Source organism: Agelaius tricolor, unplaced genomic scaffold (genome assembly GCF_023055355.1).
Source record: "Agelaius tricolor isolate 1412-34295 unplaced genomic scaffold, bAgeTri1.0.p SCAF_12, whole genome shotgun sequence".
Classification (NCBI taxonomy): Eukaryota; Metazoa; Chordata; class Aves; order Passeriformes; family Icteridae; genus Agelaius; species Agelaius tricolor.
Window position 1 is genome coordinate 8,669,835 of NW_027269272.1, and position 15,556 is coordinate 8,685,390.

The window sequence follows — 15,556 nt, forward strand, 5'->3', positions numbered from 1 at the left end:
TACCACCATAATATATAACCCTAGGGAGCACTGATAATATGTAAACTGCAGCATAATACTTAACATATTAAATTCAATTTTTCAATTTAGCTATTCTCTGCCTGTTTTACTTGGCTTTAAACTAGACAAATTTCCAGTGCCAAATGCAGCAGTTGGAACTGACCACCTACAGCACAAGATTAAGGAAAGAAAAAATGATGTGTATTTGTTCTGAAGCTAAAACCTCCTTCTCTTCAGTGGAGGAACTTCATTGATTATAAGCCACACAGCTTTAAATTAAATAAAATCGAAATATAATGAGCTATTGTGGAGTGAAGGATAGTTTATGTAAGGTTTTCAATCTCATAAACTCTAAGGGAAGTCACTCTTCTGCTAACAGAATTTTCCAGGCTTCTCTACAAAGGAAAAACTTATCTGTAAACCTGGAAATTTCATTATAAAGCCAGTACAAGTAGTGAAAAGAAGTTGATTACAGCTCATTTGTGGCCCTTTTATTTCTACATATTTGCCCTGTCTGTAAATAGCAGCTTGACAGTGTACCATCTTTGGTGGCTCTGTGTTGTGGAAGGCAGGAGCCACAGCTGCAGTGTCACAGGGGCTCCTGATTGTCAGCATCCCCCTGCCCCTGCAGCATGGAGCTACAGCAGGAGCTCCTGAAGGAACACAACTTCCAGCCCTGCCCAGACACCAGAGGTGTGCAGTAACACCCCTGGAGTTATTCCAGCTCCAGGGAACCTGCTCAGCGGCAAAGAACGTCCAGGGGTGAGAGACAAAGCCCTGACTCCAGAGCAGGAGTGCTGCTGACTGCTGCTGACAAAACAAAGTACATACTTATTTCTGAGTCTTGCTAGCTCTGTAAATTTCTAGTATTTACCCAGCCACCTAAAACAAAGAAAAATTGTGGTAAATGAATTAAAAAATCTAGTAGAATGATCCTATCCCTCTTGGAGTCATTATGATGCTTTCTCAAGTACAGGTGCAGTTAGGTGGTTGGAGGATGTAATGATCTAGTTTAAAATAAGTACCTTAACCTAAGTTCTATTAAAAAAAATTCATAACAGTTTGTGTGCTGGAGAATAGCAATAACATCATGGGTGCTACTCTGTGATCTCTCTCCCATTCTCTCTGATATAAATCCAATATTTAATATACCATTCAGTATAGATTTCAGTCTGTCCTTTTTGTCCACTGGAGGAGCATGACTGAAGACTCTGCCATTTCCAACTCCCATGTAATAAAAATAATTTCTATTTTCCCATTTATGTTAAAGTTGCTTGACCTGCATACTTATATTACTGCATACTTGTGTGAAATACAAGAGGTTTGTTTAAGTTACAAGTCAGCTCAGAGAGGAACAGAACCATAGGAAAAGAAAAACATAGTACATGTTCAGTGCATGCCAAGTATGGAATAATCAGATTACTTAAAATATATAAAATTAATCTCAGCCAGCATATTGGAATTTTACCCAAATTCTAATAGTTTTGAATAAGTACTTTCCAAATCAATAAAAATGTCAGTTTTCTTCACAGAGCTCCTCCCTCCTCTTTAGTTCATGATGAAGTGGTAGCATGTTGGGTGGCTGCTGCAAAGGCTGCTCTTTGTTCCATTGCACCAGCTCCACACATGGCAGGTGTGGGATATCACCAGGAGCAAGGAGACTTCTGTAAAATTAAGGAAAAGAAGAGATACTATATTAAAAAGCCCACAAGGCACCAGCAGATGCTGTGTTTTTTCCTTCTTTTCCCATTGATAGCATGGTTCACAGGCTGCTGAAATCAATGGAAAGCCTTTCTCTGTATCAGTGATTTTGAACATCATTTGTGAAAAACCGTCATGCATCATCTCAAGTGTCCCTTCTCAAGGAAAGCAAGTAAAAAAGCTGTTTTATATCTTGGCTGACTCTCATGTATGAAAGCATCAATATTTGTGCTTTATTTCAGAGAAACTGAACAGCACCAGACCTTTCAAGAGGTCTCAGAAGACCCTACTACATTGTGGACCTAGAGTTATGTTAAGACAGAGAGAATTGTGTTAAAATGAAGAAAGACCAAAAGACTGAGGATGGGCATCACTGGAAAGGCCATGGGGGGGTGAGTTATGTAATAAGTCTCAAGAGTCAGCTCAGAATTACTACACAGACCAATGTGGAAAGATTTTTTCATTCCTTTTTCTATAATGACAGAGAAAATTAAGTTCTAGTAATTTTATGGTTAACATATTCCCAAAGTGTTATTTTTATTCGCAGAGATGCTTCCTCTCAATATATTTCACTAAGATCCACTTCAGCAGGTTGGTAATTGTGGCTTCTGTCCAACAAAGCACACACAGAGGTGAACCTGTGAGTAGTTGAATGGAGTTTAGTGGAGTACAAATATGTTTAAGGTATTCATATACTTAACTGCTTTGCTGGAATATAATTTGGATGAACAACATCTCTATATCACTCCATCAGCCTGCCCAGCAGTGCAATGGAGCCATCAAAAAGTTAATGTGAATGTTAAGTCATTGGAAACAGGGCATGCACAAGTTGGGGAAATCATCTTGTGGAAGCACTTGTCTGAAATTAGTTCTTGCTTCTTCAAATTAGCTCATTTTTCTGAATAAGAGAGCTGACTATTCTGTCCAAGAATGGTGAAATTAAATCAAATTAACATACTCGGTTATTAATCAAATAGGTGGCACCTATTTGATTGCAGCTTAAGAGCACATTTTAAAGGAAAAAGAACAAATGCAAAAGTACATGAGTTTTATTAACAACAGAAAAATGTTATTATTCATGTATTTTATTAGTTCTGAATAATATCCTCCTAATTAAAATTAATGCCATCTAGATTCCTTAAATAGCATTTTAGCAAAAATAAAGAAAACAATCCGAATTTCCTATAAATACTTAGCTGCACATTAGAAGTAATTATCAACTAATTTACTTAAATACCAGGCTTGTGCTACTATAGTCAATGAGGCTTGTGCTATACAGCAAATTAGATTTCAAAACCCAAGCATAAACAGAAGGCAGGGGCCTGGGCTGAGAAATCAGGAAATGGTGTTGAGCTCCACAGGTGAAATTATCCCTAAGCAATGGTTCAGCTTTGAACCCAGCTTTTTGCCTGATGGGCAGCAAGAGGCAGGTGCTGACAGAACACTGTGGGATGCAGAACACTGGAGTTGTCTAACCAGGCTTGAACCTCACCTCAGTGAAAGGAACAAGATGTGAATGCTTGCAGAACTGCCTGGGTGATTTATGAGATTAGATCCCATTTCAACACTCCTTGGGTATTTAAATCTTAAGAAAACCCCATGACACTTAGGTTAGAAAGGCCAAGATTTTCTAAAAGAAAGCAAAATATGCATAAAGGTCAGGTGGGTTTTTCAGTGGTCTAAAAGGCACCTCTCTGTGCCCCCGTTGTCTTGAACATAGGCTAGTTCCTTTAATTTTTTTTCTTTTCCTTTCTTTTCCCATTGATAACATGGTTCAAATGCTGCTGAAATCAATAGAAATCCTTTGTCTGTATCAGTGATTTTGAACATCATTTGTGAAAAGCTGTCATGCACCATCTCCATCTGCAGACAGACAACTGAACACAGGCACTACACTTGATTTTCTCTCTGTTCCTGAGTCAGGATACTGTCTGGGATCTCATATATGAGATCTTCTCTAATCTGTCTTGCAGTAAACAATAAATAAATTGCCCATCCCACCCAGTGGGGTTCAGAGCAGTACTGAAAGCTGCTGCTCACATCCATCCTTCTCCCTTTTACACATCACATCCTTGACCCAGTGAAAAGGTTGAAGAGCCAGTGAGGGAATGCCTGGGGTCAGTTTTCCAGGAGTGTTACTTCTGAGCTATTTATAAGAAAAGTACAAAGACCTGAGCCAAGTACCTTTAATTCAGTATTGATGCCCACTTGCTGAGCACTTGTTTAAAAATAATGCTTCTACTCAATTTTCATTAAGGTTATTACCAATAAAACTACTTGTTACATTTGTTCAGTAGCATCTTGGGAACTTGAAAGAAGATGATAGCACAGTGGGAATAGTTATCTGCAGTTCCTATCTACAGTAAGAGCTCTGCTGAATCACTATATTCTATATGTTCTTGCATTGCCATTTAAATGCATTGTTAAATTGAATTTAAAGTTTTGGGTTGAAATGTCTCTCTTACTGTGGTTTGTTTGGGTTGTTTTTTGTTTGTTGTAGGTTGGTTCTTTGGGGGGAAGTGATGTAACTTCCATCCTGCCTGTATTGAATTTCACTCATTCTGGTCACTTAGATTTGTCCACAGTAGAGTACCATGAAAGATCAGACAGAGGAACAACCTGGCTCATTCAGGTACCCCTTATCCTGAAATGAAATTTGCATGCAAACTAAATGTTAGGTATGGCTGAAAACTTTATTGGTTCCTTCCAGTTCTGTTTTGCACAATTTTAATAGTGAACACAATAATCTCCAATGCTCTTGTCCCCCTTTTAGCAGTGCCTGAGCCTGCAGAGAGCTCAGCCTGAGCCCCCGAGCAAGAGCCACATTTACAGGCAGAGACCAGAATGCTTATCTGGCATAGATCATTGTAGTTTAACCACAGAGGGTAGATGCCAGTTTAGGATGAGAGTACTTGTAACAACTCATAGAGACAGTTTCTGCAGGATGCATTTGCTACAATTTTCCCTACTCCCTGATGACTAATTTACCTCATTTAGTTTGGAGAAGTGAAAGCCAAATTGGCTGATATACATTAGTACAGAAATGAGTATGGGAGTAGCATGATACCAGACCAAGAAGTGTCAGAGTTGGCAAATAGATACCATGACTTAATTCTTTAATTATCTGTTCTGGAGAGCAACACTGCTGAAGTCTGGATATCATAAAGCTCTTAGTGAAACTTGTCTGAAGTTGATTCATTTGGTTTCTTGTTGAGCTTGTTCCTCAAGGCTAATCTGCATCTCTAATTGTGTTTTATGTGCTTCAAATACAGTTTACCAGCTTTTATTTCTACCATTGCACAGAATGATTCAGTAGTTATTTTACAGCTTAGAATAAATGCTCTGTTTATAATATTACAATAAACCTTTATGGTAATTCAATTGTCATTCAAGCAATAAACTGAAGACTCGGTCTTCAAGCTCAAGGGTTTGGGGGTGATTTCCCTACTCTTATTTTCAAACACTGAAGAATGAGGAAGGTAGAATTCCCTCCAGCTGCATGATTTCTGTATCTTTAAAACAGAAGTGCAGGCTTTGTTATTCTGTTCTTGAAGAATTAAGATGTCTGTTAATTTGGGCCTTATGTAGATGAGCTTTTAAAAGTGCCTGAGAGACTTCTGCCATGCCAAAATACTTCTACAACCACTTAGTATAAAATATAAGCCATCACCTCCAAAACTGTTCAAATTGAGAATCTCCCTGTGTCTGAGAGTATGGGAACGATACATGCTGCTAACATTTCTTTTTATACTCTGAACAAAAATTTGACCTTTTTTTTTTTTTTTTCCCGAGGATAAAAATCCAATTCTTCTATGCCCAGTCCTGGTAAGGTTTCTTCTATTTGTGTAGAACCATGATACTTTTCCACCTGAGCTGTGAGGGAGACAGTACTAGACTTATCCACCCTGTGCAGTTGTCAGTGAGATGCTGGAGAAAACCACTGCTCCCTAAAGAACAGGGTTTAGCACATATTGCAGGGTACAGAGCAAGTTCCATTTGCTTTGGTCATGTGTTTACACCTCTGTCTTAACCAAAGCAATGCACTTTGCAGAGTTGTGCATGTAAAGCACCGTGTGTTCTCAAATGATTGTACAAGAGATAAAATGGATGCAAGGTAATATTTTGTTATAAAACCCTGAGCACATCACAGCAGTGAAGGGAAAACAGATCCTCTCTGGTTTAATGCCATTCCTATGAATGCTCTGTTTTATATGATATATGTGTGCATTTATAAGAATCTGGCACATAAACATGAGACACATTTACTGCCAGAAGTCATAGAAAGATGTGGGCAAGGTGGGAATGAAATCATGTGGTCATTTGTATGAGTATAAACCAGAAGGAACATCCAGAAAGTGACTCCCACTGTGTTTTTCTCACTTCTCAGAGGTCTCTGTCCACAGCTAAGGTAGTCTAAGGTTGAGACTTTTGTCTTCTAATGACTTCTGGCTAACTTCCCTGGCTAATTAGTGAAGTTGAATTAAGACAAACCTGGTTAATCTCAGATGAAATTCGTATTCTTTGTAATCTTATGCTCCAAAACAAAAGAATCAAAATCTGCGAACGTTCCAGCCTTGCAAGGAGTGATAAAACATCATGTAAATACCCTTGAGCACAATCTATTACTTTTAATCCCTGCACAATACATTGTTTTGCTCTAATGTACACATACAACCCCTCTTTACATTCCTCCAGCTTTTTTAGAGTAATGCCACGTTAATCTGCTGAAGGTCAAGCTGAGAAAATGGAGGAAATAAAGCAAGTGCAGTTAGGAATCACATCACGTCCTGTGGGGCTCCCAAACAAATGGGCATTAGCTGCAGATTCAGGTGCTTGCCAGTTCATCAAATCCTTTCACACCCTGGTATCTTATGTATTATTGCATTCAGTGTAATATTTAATACCTTATTGGTGTGTAATTGTTTTCATATATTTTTACATTAAATATAGAAGGAATGGGTGTAATCTGGAGCACAATTCTCTCCCTGTGCTACTTCCCTGGGATTGGCCACTCTCGAGATAATTGTCTTTTATTATGGTAGGTAGTAATCTGTGTGCAATTAATCACATTTTATCAAGGAGTAAAATTTGAGTTTGTGTCTTTTAAAGAACTGTTTGGGTTTCTTTCTCTTTTGGTTTCTTTCTCAGTGTCTCATTTGTAACTCTTTGTAACTTGGGAGTTTCATGACTCAGAGAAGCACCAGAGCTCAGATATGATGGCATTGTTGCTTTCTTTCATTTCATTTAAAATGAATCCCTTTTCCAAACCTCTAGATAACACATTGCTAAGACATATCTTCACACCTTTCCATTATTAAACACCTGCTATTTCTTCAGTTTTGGAATAGTTACTTGTTCCACCAGAGTCCAAAAAGTATACAAATATATAGGTATAGTTTATATAGGTATATAAATTGTACAAGATGCAAAACAAAATCTGCAACCAAATTAAAAAAAAAAAAAGGGAAAATATTTTCTAGAAATTCTGTTAGGGCATTAAGGACAATACAAATTGCTTTTTCTGAGAACTCAATCAGACAAAATAGTTTTGTTCTAAATGTATAGACAAATAATTCTCCTATAGCTTACACTACCAATAATTGATTTAATCAGCTAAATATTCATTGAATTAATTCAATATTTACATGGAATTTCTCAAATGGATGAGGAATCAGCCCTATGGTTCATATTCCTGAAGTTGCATAGTTTCTTTTTTTGACTATGCATGAGAATAACTTGGCTGAATTGTTGGATTTCTTGAAAGCAGTGAGATAGCCAATGGCCGGGATAATGCAGAACAGACAGATTTACACATCATTTCTTCCCTGCTTCTGCTCTTCAGGGGAGTATTTGTCACAGCACCATCCCAACCGCTCAGAAATCCCCTGAATCTCTCACATTCCTGATGTGGTTACAGGGATAAACACCCAAAATAGGGGTAGAAGTATCACAACAATGGTGAAAGATCAAAAGGCATTGAGAAAAAGTGATTAAGAAATAATCAAATTATCTTTCCCCAGTTAAAAAGGAATGGACCTTGTCTGAGGAAGAAAGGAGTGAAATATTTTATTTCTTATTACTTTTTCTCTTCATTAAGCCTTGGATCTGTTTGTTTTTTGTGTTTTTTTTTTAAACTGCTTCCAGACAATAAATGACTTGTGCAAAGGTATTTTGATCCAGGTTCTGACCTGATTCTGATTCCTTGAGCTGTCTTGTGGGAATATTAAGAGGAAATGTGAAGAAAGTCAAGAGATCTCATAGTAAAGTGAAAAATATAAGCAGATGCAAGAGTGAAAGACTTGGATTTGTCTAAAGGAACAGTCAGAACAATTCACAAACATGCAAAGCAGTTTGCCTTCATGGAAAATATGTTTTTCTCTGTACTAAAAATTAGATAAAAATAATAACACTTCAATATATGAGAAACAGGCCAGCCTGAGAAAATATTTCATCTGAAAGGCTAATTGATATTCAACTGCAACAAAAAAGTGTTTGTGAGACCACCATTAGTTTAAGAACAGGTTAGACAAATGTGTCTGAAATACTGAGAATGTCACACATCCATAGTGTTGGCCTGATTGTAGCCCAGAGATGAATCCTCAAAGTCTTTTCTAGAGTCAATGCCTAAGATTTTCAATTGCTCCTACTGGTAAAATGTAATACAAGGACTTAGGATCTCGTTGTGTCCTAAATTCCTTCATAAGTACCCTGCATTAAGGGTCAGAGGTATCCTAGATTACCAAAACATTGGGTAAATTAATTTTAGTGCTCTAATTTCATGAGGGTCTGCTCCATAATGGTATAGACAAGACTGGAATTCACTCTCCTTAAAAAAAAGAGATTGAGGAAAAGAATTTTCACCCTTGACTGATTGAGAAGACTATTAGAAAAAAATCTGTATTTTTTTCATTCAGTTCTAGGAAAGATGCTTTATTGTGATCATTCTTCAGTTCTGTATGCATTTCATACAGCAAAATCTTACAGGCTTCCACAGCAGTTATATTTGAGTCTGCTGCCAGATCAGGTCTTGTTCCAGCTGTCCAGTTCCAGCTCTGGTTCAGAGCCAAAGCTGCTGCATAAAGCTCAGCCTGAAAAATCATATTTGGCTGGAGTGGATTGGACTTCAGAGAAGCTCTGTATGAGCAAGTCAGTGTGTGCAGACAGTATTAGCAGACAGGAATAGTTGAACTTCGATGATGCAGAAGCTATTTATGGAAAATTAAGTTACATTAGTAGCTCATCTGAGAGCAGCAAAGAGTTTCTGTTTGCCAAACATTTTGACTTGAGAGAAGCAAGGCTGGCTGACTTTTAAGGACAGAAAGAAAGGCAGGACAAGGTTCAGACACAGATTAGTAGAGAATGTCTCATCTAGGAGGAGAAACTTTAATGGTCACATTATTAATCCTTGACTGCAGGTCTTTGTGATAAAAATTAAATGTGTCATGAGAACAGGGATTCCAAATGGCTTGACAACCACTCTGCTGAGCATTGAACAACTCGTGCAAATACAGGTTTGAATAAAAAATTATCACCTGAATTTTGAAGACTTTACCCTCTAAGGAGGCTGCAAAGCCTTGAGGAGATACCTGGCAGCATCCATTGTCTGCTGGGGACAGTCTCCCTTGGTGACAGTGACTAGTGGGGTTACTCCCACATGAACTTTACAAATGCACAACTATTTTCAAGACTGACTTATAAAAATGCAAACAAAAGGTAAATGACAAGAGTGAGGTAAAAGTCAAAGGTAAATATGCATTTTTGTTATATCATTTCTGCTGAAGCCAAACATTAAAGGCTGGCTACTTCTGAAAAAAATTGTAATTCCTTTTCAGTGGTGATAGAAGCTGTGAGCTTCCTAAAGCAACCCAGGATACTCAGTGTATTTTCTTCCATTTTTATTTTTGCAGCAGTTCTCCATAGAACACACTGCAGACACACATCTGAGGATCTTTTTTTCTCACAGAATACATCAGAGCTGGATGCTTGAGAGGAGAAAGTGCTAAAGGTTGACTTCAATGGGAATGTTCCCTGACGAAGGTGAAGATTTGACCCAGAAAGGTTTGAGTGACTTTCTGAGCAAACTGAATTATCTTTTGTGTTTTGCAAACATGGGTCAGCTAAAAAAAGTGCAAAAGTTTAGCTCCCAGACCACATGTTTGAGTGAAACTATTTCATGTCATTCCTTTAAAAAACAGCCCTTCTATTTTACTTCCCAACTGCAGTGAAATGTTATACTGTAAATAAAAACTGTCTTTAACCCTGCATTTTGTAAATGTAGTGGAGCAGTAACTTGCTGTTTAGATTTTTATTAATTCTAAACTTACCTCTTTTCATGGAACTCTTTTGATTCCTATTCTGCTTGCATTTATTGGCACAGTAAGAACATGCTATTTTCTAAGCAGTTGCTTCAAAGTTTGGGCCTTATCCTTTTACTAAAGAACATTTGTATTGAGCAAAGTACCACAATCAAAATGAGGATACAAACTGTGTTTGATCATGAATAATGAAGACTTGTTTCTTCTTCCAAAGCTAAACTGTCTACATCCTGATTCTATAATATTCTTATCTATGAAAATATTAGTTTCCTTATTCTGAATTTTTTTTTTATCTCCCTAAATTATCACAGCTTGTTTAGAATTATTTGATCATTATAGTTCATTTAGAGCAGTACTTAAAAATAGTTTCCAAATCTCTGACATATTTGAAATATTTGAGCATATTTCAGAATGAAATTTTCTGGTTTGTTCTGATATAATTGATTTACTGAATCTAAATTAATTGCTCTGCTTTCTCTTGTTTATACATTTTTTTTCTCTTTAAAATTTCATATAGCAAATGAACGCACAATATTTTTTGTCTGTCTAATGTTAGCTGTGGTATATGTATGTTGATCTTAGAATGCTATGGTTTAGATTGTTTTAATGCATTGATTGGATTCAATATTGAGTATTGAAAAGTTAAATAGTTAATAGCCATTTATCAAAATAGAGAAATAGCCAATGTACGTGTAATTTTGTCATGTAATATTTAAATACTTTTCAGTACACTTTAGCATGTTCCTGTTAATAATTAAAACCATCTTGTAGCGGATTAAAGGTGACCAGTTCCAAGAAGAAGAAACATGGGGAGATGCACTGTAAGAAATGAGTTAATAACATGAAAATGTGGGAAATCATTTTTGAAAAATCTGAATCTTAACTTGTGCTTTATAAATCACGACCCAGAAGTAACTGGGGATTCAGCCAGATCTCATTAATTGCAGAGGAAGAGAAACTATAAAGACTGAAATTTATGTAAAATCAGTTCACTGGTCTATTCTTTTATGGGAACTATTTGGAACCAATCTGTATCTGCAACTCTTCTCTGGGAAATGAGTCGAAGAGCTACAGCAGGTGCTTTAAAGTAATAAGGGATTTCCTGTGAAACCCAGTGGAGGGATGACTCACCAGTTTAATTATGGCTTTCTTCTGTTGTAAAAGCAGGACCATCATTTGTAAAAGGCTCTTGTTGAGTAAATGAGTTCCAACAGAAAATCTTTGATAGGGAAAAGAAGATACCCATATTTTATTTTAAAGGGTATGAGATTTATAGGGAACATCTTCAGACTACTACAATGATTAGTGTTGTCTGGGTATCCCCAGAGTAACTGAATGGAGCAGCAGTAACTCTTTTTGTGCTGTCTGGCCTTGCTTTATTTTGAATTTCTGACTTATCTTTCAGTTCAGCTGTTTGATTTATTTCTAAATTATATGTCTATCCCAGACAGACATTACCATAGTTCATACTGTTTCAGGATGCTTGGAGTGGGTTTGGTCTGGTTTGGTTTTTCCTTTAAAAAGACATAGCTAAAATTACAGTTACTATTTCTTAATTTCACAATACCATTCCTTTTTAGCAAGCTGCATGTCCCTGGGAAATAGGGCAGTCTTTACAAATGGTGAATCGCCTCCTGGGAATTTTAGTATTTACTTGGAAAACCACCATTTTTCATCCCATAAAATGGGAGATAAGATCTTCCATACCACTGTGTCTCTGCTGTAAGAAGAGACCTCTCAGAACTGATACAACATTCCACCCTGACATGTGATGAAAATCCAGGGGACCATGAAAGCTGAATCAGAAACACCCTTCACAATATTTATTGCAAAGTAGCAGTTTCTGGTGAAAATTCCACTGATGAAAAGGAGGGAGGTTCTGGTATTTAGGGTATGGTAGACAAAAATCATTAGGCAAAATGGTTCTCTTCAAGAACAGATGGGTCACATAACCCAGCTCTCAGTTAATTTTCTAGGTTGGTTGGTTGTTTTCATCTGACTTCTCTGCTCAGAAGTCATTAACCTGATATTTTGCCTGTGTCTGTCACCATCTGGCACAATGCATCTTCTTGCTAAGGTAAACTTATGGTATCTGGAGGGAAAAAGACTCATAGCCAATATAAACCAAGAGAAAAGGGGGAAAATAAAACAGCTTAGAAGAGTAGGTGTCATTGATTGACTGTAATTTTAAAGGGTCTTTCTTATGATTGACAAATTCCTGAGATGTTCATTAACTAATGGAATTATGGTGGCAAGTGACTGCTGTCTGTAAGAGCATCAGGTTAAATAGTGCAGAGGAATAATGGGTTTTTCTCTGCTGTGGATCAGTCTCCTCGCTGTCTGGAGCTCACTCAAAGACACTGGAAAGGATCAAGGAGGTTTCACTGATGAAATTCCTGTTTATGGTTTGCTCTTCCCCAGGAATTCCTGCTCAAAGCATCAAATGAAGCTGAACTTAGAGGGTTAAACAATAGAAAAAGAGCACCTGGGCCTTAATATATTCAATTACCCAGAAAACAAAATCAGTTTTGTTTTTGCTAATAGCACTGAAATATGCATTACACTATTTTAATTAAAACAGTCTATTACACTTGCCATTCAGCTCATTCCTGCATATTCCCTTAGGGCAGTAGTCATGTACTGTGATAAAACATAATGAAAATAATTTATAAAGGAAACAATACAATAAATCAATCTGATGCTTAATGAGCCTGCATTACAAGAATGGATACAATATTCTTTTTTAGAATATGTAGTGCATTCTCCTCAAATGACTGGAAGAATGCCCTACAGCACTTAAAAAAATAGCACCTTGCTCCATTTCAGCATGCTTTTAAAGCACTGCAGCTTGCAGTTTAAGCAAATCTTGGCTCAACAAATAGAAATCTCTTTCATTTACACTAGGTTTTTGATTTTTCTGTTATTTTACCTTTAGTCAGATTCACCTGCCTCATGGGGGACACCTGTAGAGACCACAGGGCTTCAACTCAGCAGCATACTTCAGCAGTCAGCTATTTGCTGTCTGTATTCCAGAGACTCACATTTTGTAGCTAAGATCAGAGCTACTCAGGGAGAATTCCCAGTACCCCATCAGAAAGATGCAAAAATAGCAGGAAAACTATTGCCTTTTTTTTTTTTTTTTTTTTTGTACATTCATATGACACTTAAAGACCTTTCAAGTTCAGCCAGTGACTAAATTTGTGAATTACCTTTACCTGAGAACTGCCAGGGAATATCTGTCAGTACATAATGCTTCAGTCAGTGACCAAATATGTGCACAACAGTCTGATTTAGTTTTTAGATTTTTTTAGATTTTTTTAGATTTCTGCAATATTTGCCATTTCTGTGAAATGTGTCTGCATTTTGCTATCTGCTGCAAGGTCTGTTACTCTTGGAACAATCCTTCCTTAAGAATTTGATTACTCACATATTTATAAGATAATTCAATTGTTGTAGCACATTAAATTGTCCAGAAGAACCAGGGCAGCACTAATGCAGCAGATGATACAACACAGCCCAAGTACTTTGAGAGAGGAGTCACTCAGGGTGACTTGACCATGAATCCTACTGACACAGCCTAGAGGTATTCTGCTAAAGCTGTATTAAACTGTGGTTTTCCAAGCAGGTGGATAAAAAAACCAAAAAACCTCTACCTACTACATCTGAATAAGCTGAGATTGGCTATGAAATTGCAACATTTTGTTGTTCTTGTACCCAATTATAAAATTGGGAACAAATAAAAAGAGTGTGGAGGTGATGAGAGGCAGAGAACTTGTACAACAATTTTCTCTTGGTATGGTGTTTCCCCTTTGTCATTGCAGAGATGAAGTGGCTTGTGCATCATCTAAGTTAAACAAAAATTATTTTATTAGATCTTTAACTTTCCTTTAGAAAAAGGAAAAAAAAAGTGAAAGAGAGTACCAAAATTCTGTCAAAAAGGATTGTCAAATGAGACCTGAATTGGTCTAAGAGAGGAAAAAACAGCCTCCAAATGGTATTTTTTGAAATGCCTTTTGAACTATATCCAAAAGCTTTAGCATACCTGAAAGTCTTATGTAACACTTCAGGAATACAATTTATCACTCTGGTTATTTATTATTTTTATGGGGAAGAAAAGAATAGATAGCAAAGAATGGTTCAAGTAAGAACTATCAAATACCTAAATGCTGTTAGAGAGCAGTTCCAGAGCTGCTGGCTTTTTATGTTTTCTGCCTCCTCTCACACCAAACCACAAAACCACTCTGGAGCACAAGAGGAATATCTGGGACAGGCTGCTGAGGCTGAGTTGCAAGAGCAATTCCCAAAGACTTCAGACAGACAGACAGACACCCAGAGGAGGAGGCTGGGCTGCCAGCCAGAATGGCCAGGCAGGAATCCTCTCCTAGGGAATCATCTGGTCAGGGCTGCATCAGCTCACACAGAGGCTGGAGCAGGCTGTAAATCCCAGCTCACACTGGGGATGGATTTGGCAGGAGACACAGCCAAAATCTCCTGCTCAAATTGAGCAATCCCTGCCCCTCAGTGGGGCAGCAGCTGCCCCAGCCCAGCCCTGTCCTTCAAGGAGCAGCTTCCCCCAGCTGCTCAGCAGTTCCTGCTGCCAGCCCTGGGACTATTGCTGCAGGAAGCCTTTACAGGCTCAGCCTCTGGCTCGGGAGAGAAGCTGGAATGCCTTTGGAAGCCTGCTGGCACACGGCATTAGACATGTCTGAAAAACACCCAGCTCTGCAGGTTACCTGCCTCTGGCAGCTGGGAAAGACAGGCTGACCATTCTGTGACTCTAGAAACCACTTCTTGCCTCAAGGGTTTCCTGCTTTAGCTAAGAGAACCAAAAACCTCTGGCTGAATTAGGTGGGCAGAAGTGGAATGGTCAGAAAAGGCTCCCAAAGTCTGGTAGATGACAAAAAACTGCTGCTCTTATAGGAAGAAGATATATAGATATAGATAGATATAGATTAGATATAGATATATAGATATGGATATAGAAATACAGAGATTATAGATAGATAGATAGATAGATAGATAGATAGATAGATGAATGAGATAGAGATATAGATGATATAGGTATATAAAGATATAGATAAAGATATAAATAGATATATAGGTATATTATATAGATAGAATAGACATAGATTATAGATATATAGACATAGATATATTCCTGTCCTCATTGCTTCAACCATTGCTGACTTTTTTCTAGGTGAATAATTTCTTTGCTTGACAAAAATATTTCTGGGAAAGTGTGCTCATGTATGAAGAATGGCCCTAAATGTGAGTGATTTCAACTCTTAACTCTTGCCACGCATTCTCCTCCTCCAACACACTGGTTTTTGATTACTTCAGTGCTTTCAGTATGGAAATTAGTGACTTTCACCCTCTTTAAATAGCACCATTAAGCACACAAAAAAAGAGAGAGCTGACCATTCCACTCAGTGTTCATTTATTTACAGATTAGTTTCATCATTCTAAACAAAGTGGAAGGCATTTGATGTCAGTTGTTTTCCCTTTTCATGATTAATACAGCTATTTTGGATAGGATAGAA

General features: G+C 37.5%; 1 long non-coding RNA gene across 1 annotated transcript in view; it reads right to left on the reverse strand.

The window, feature by feature from the left end:
* Nucleotides 1-816: 816 nt before the first annotated feature.
* The window catches only part of LOC139594682 (uncharacterized), a 34,050-nt gene continuing 19,310 nt past the window's right edge, over nt 817-15,556 (reverse strand). Inside the window, exon 3 of the long non-coding RNA XR_011680729.1 lies at nt 817-1,664. This is a non-coding gene — a long non-coding RNA (uncharacterized lncRNA). The remainder of the gene's footprint in view (nt 1,665-15,556) is intronic.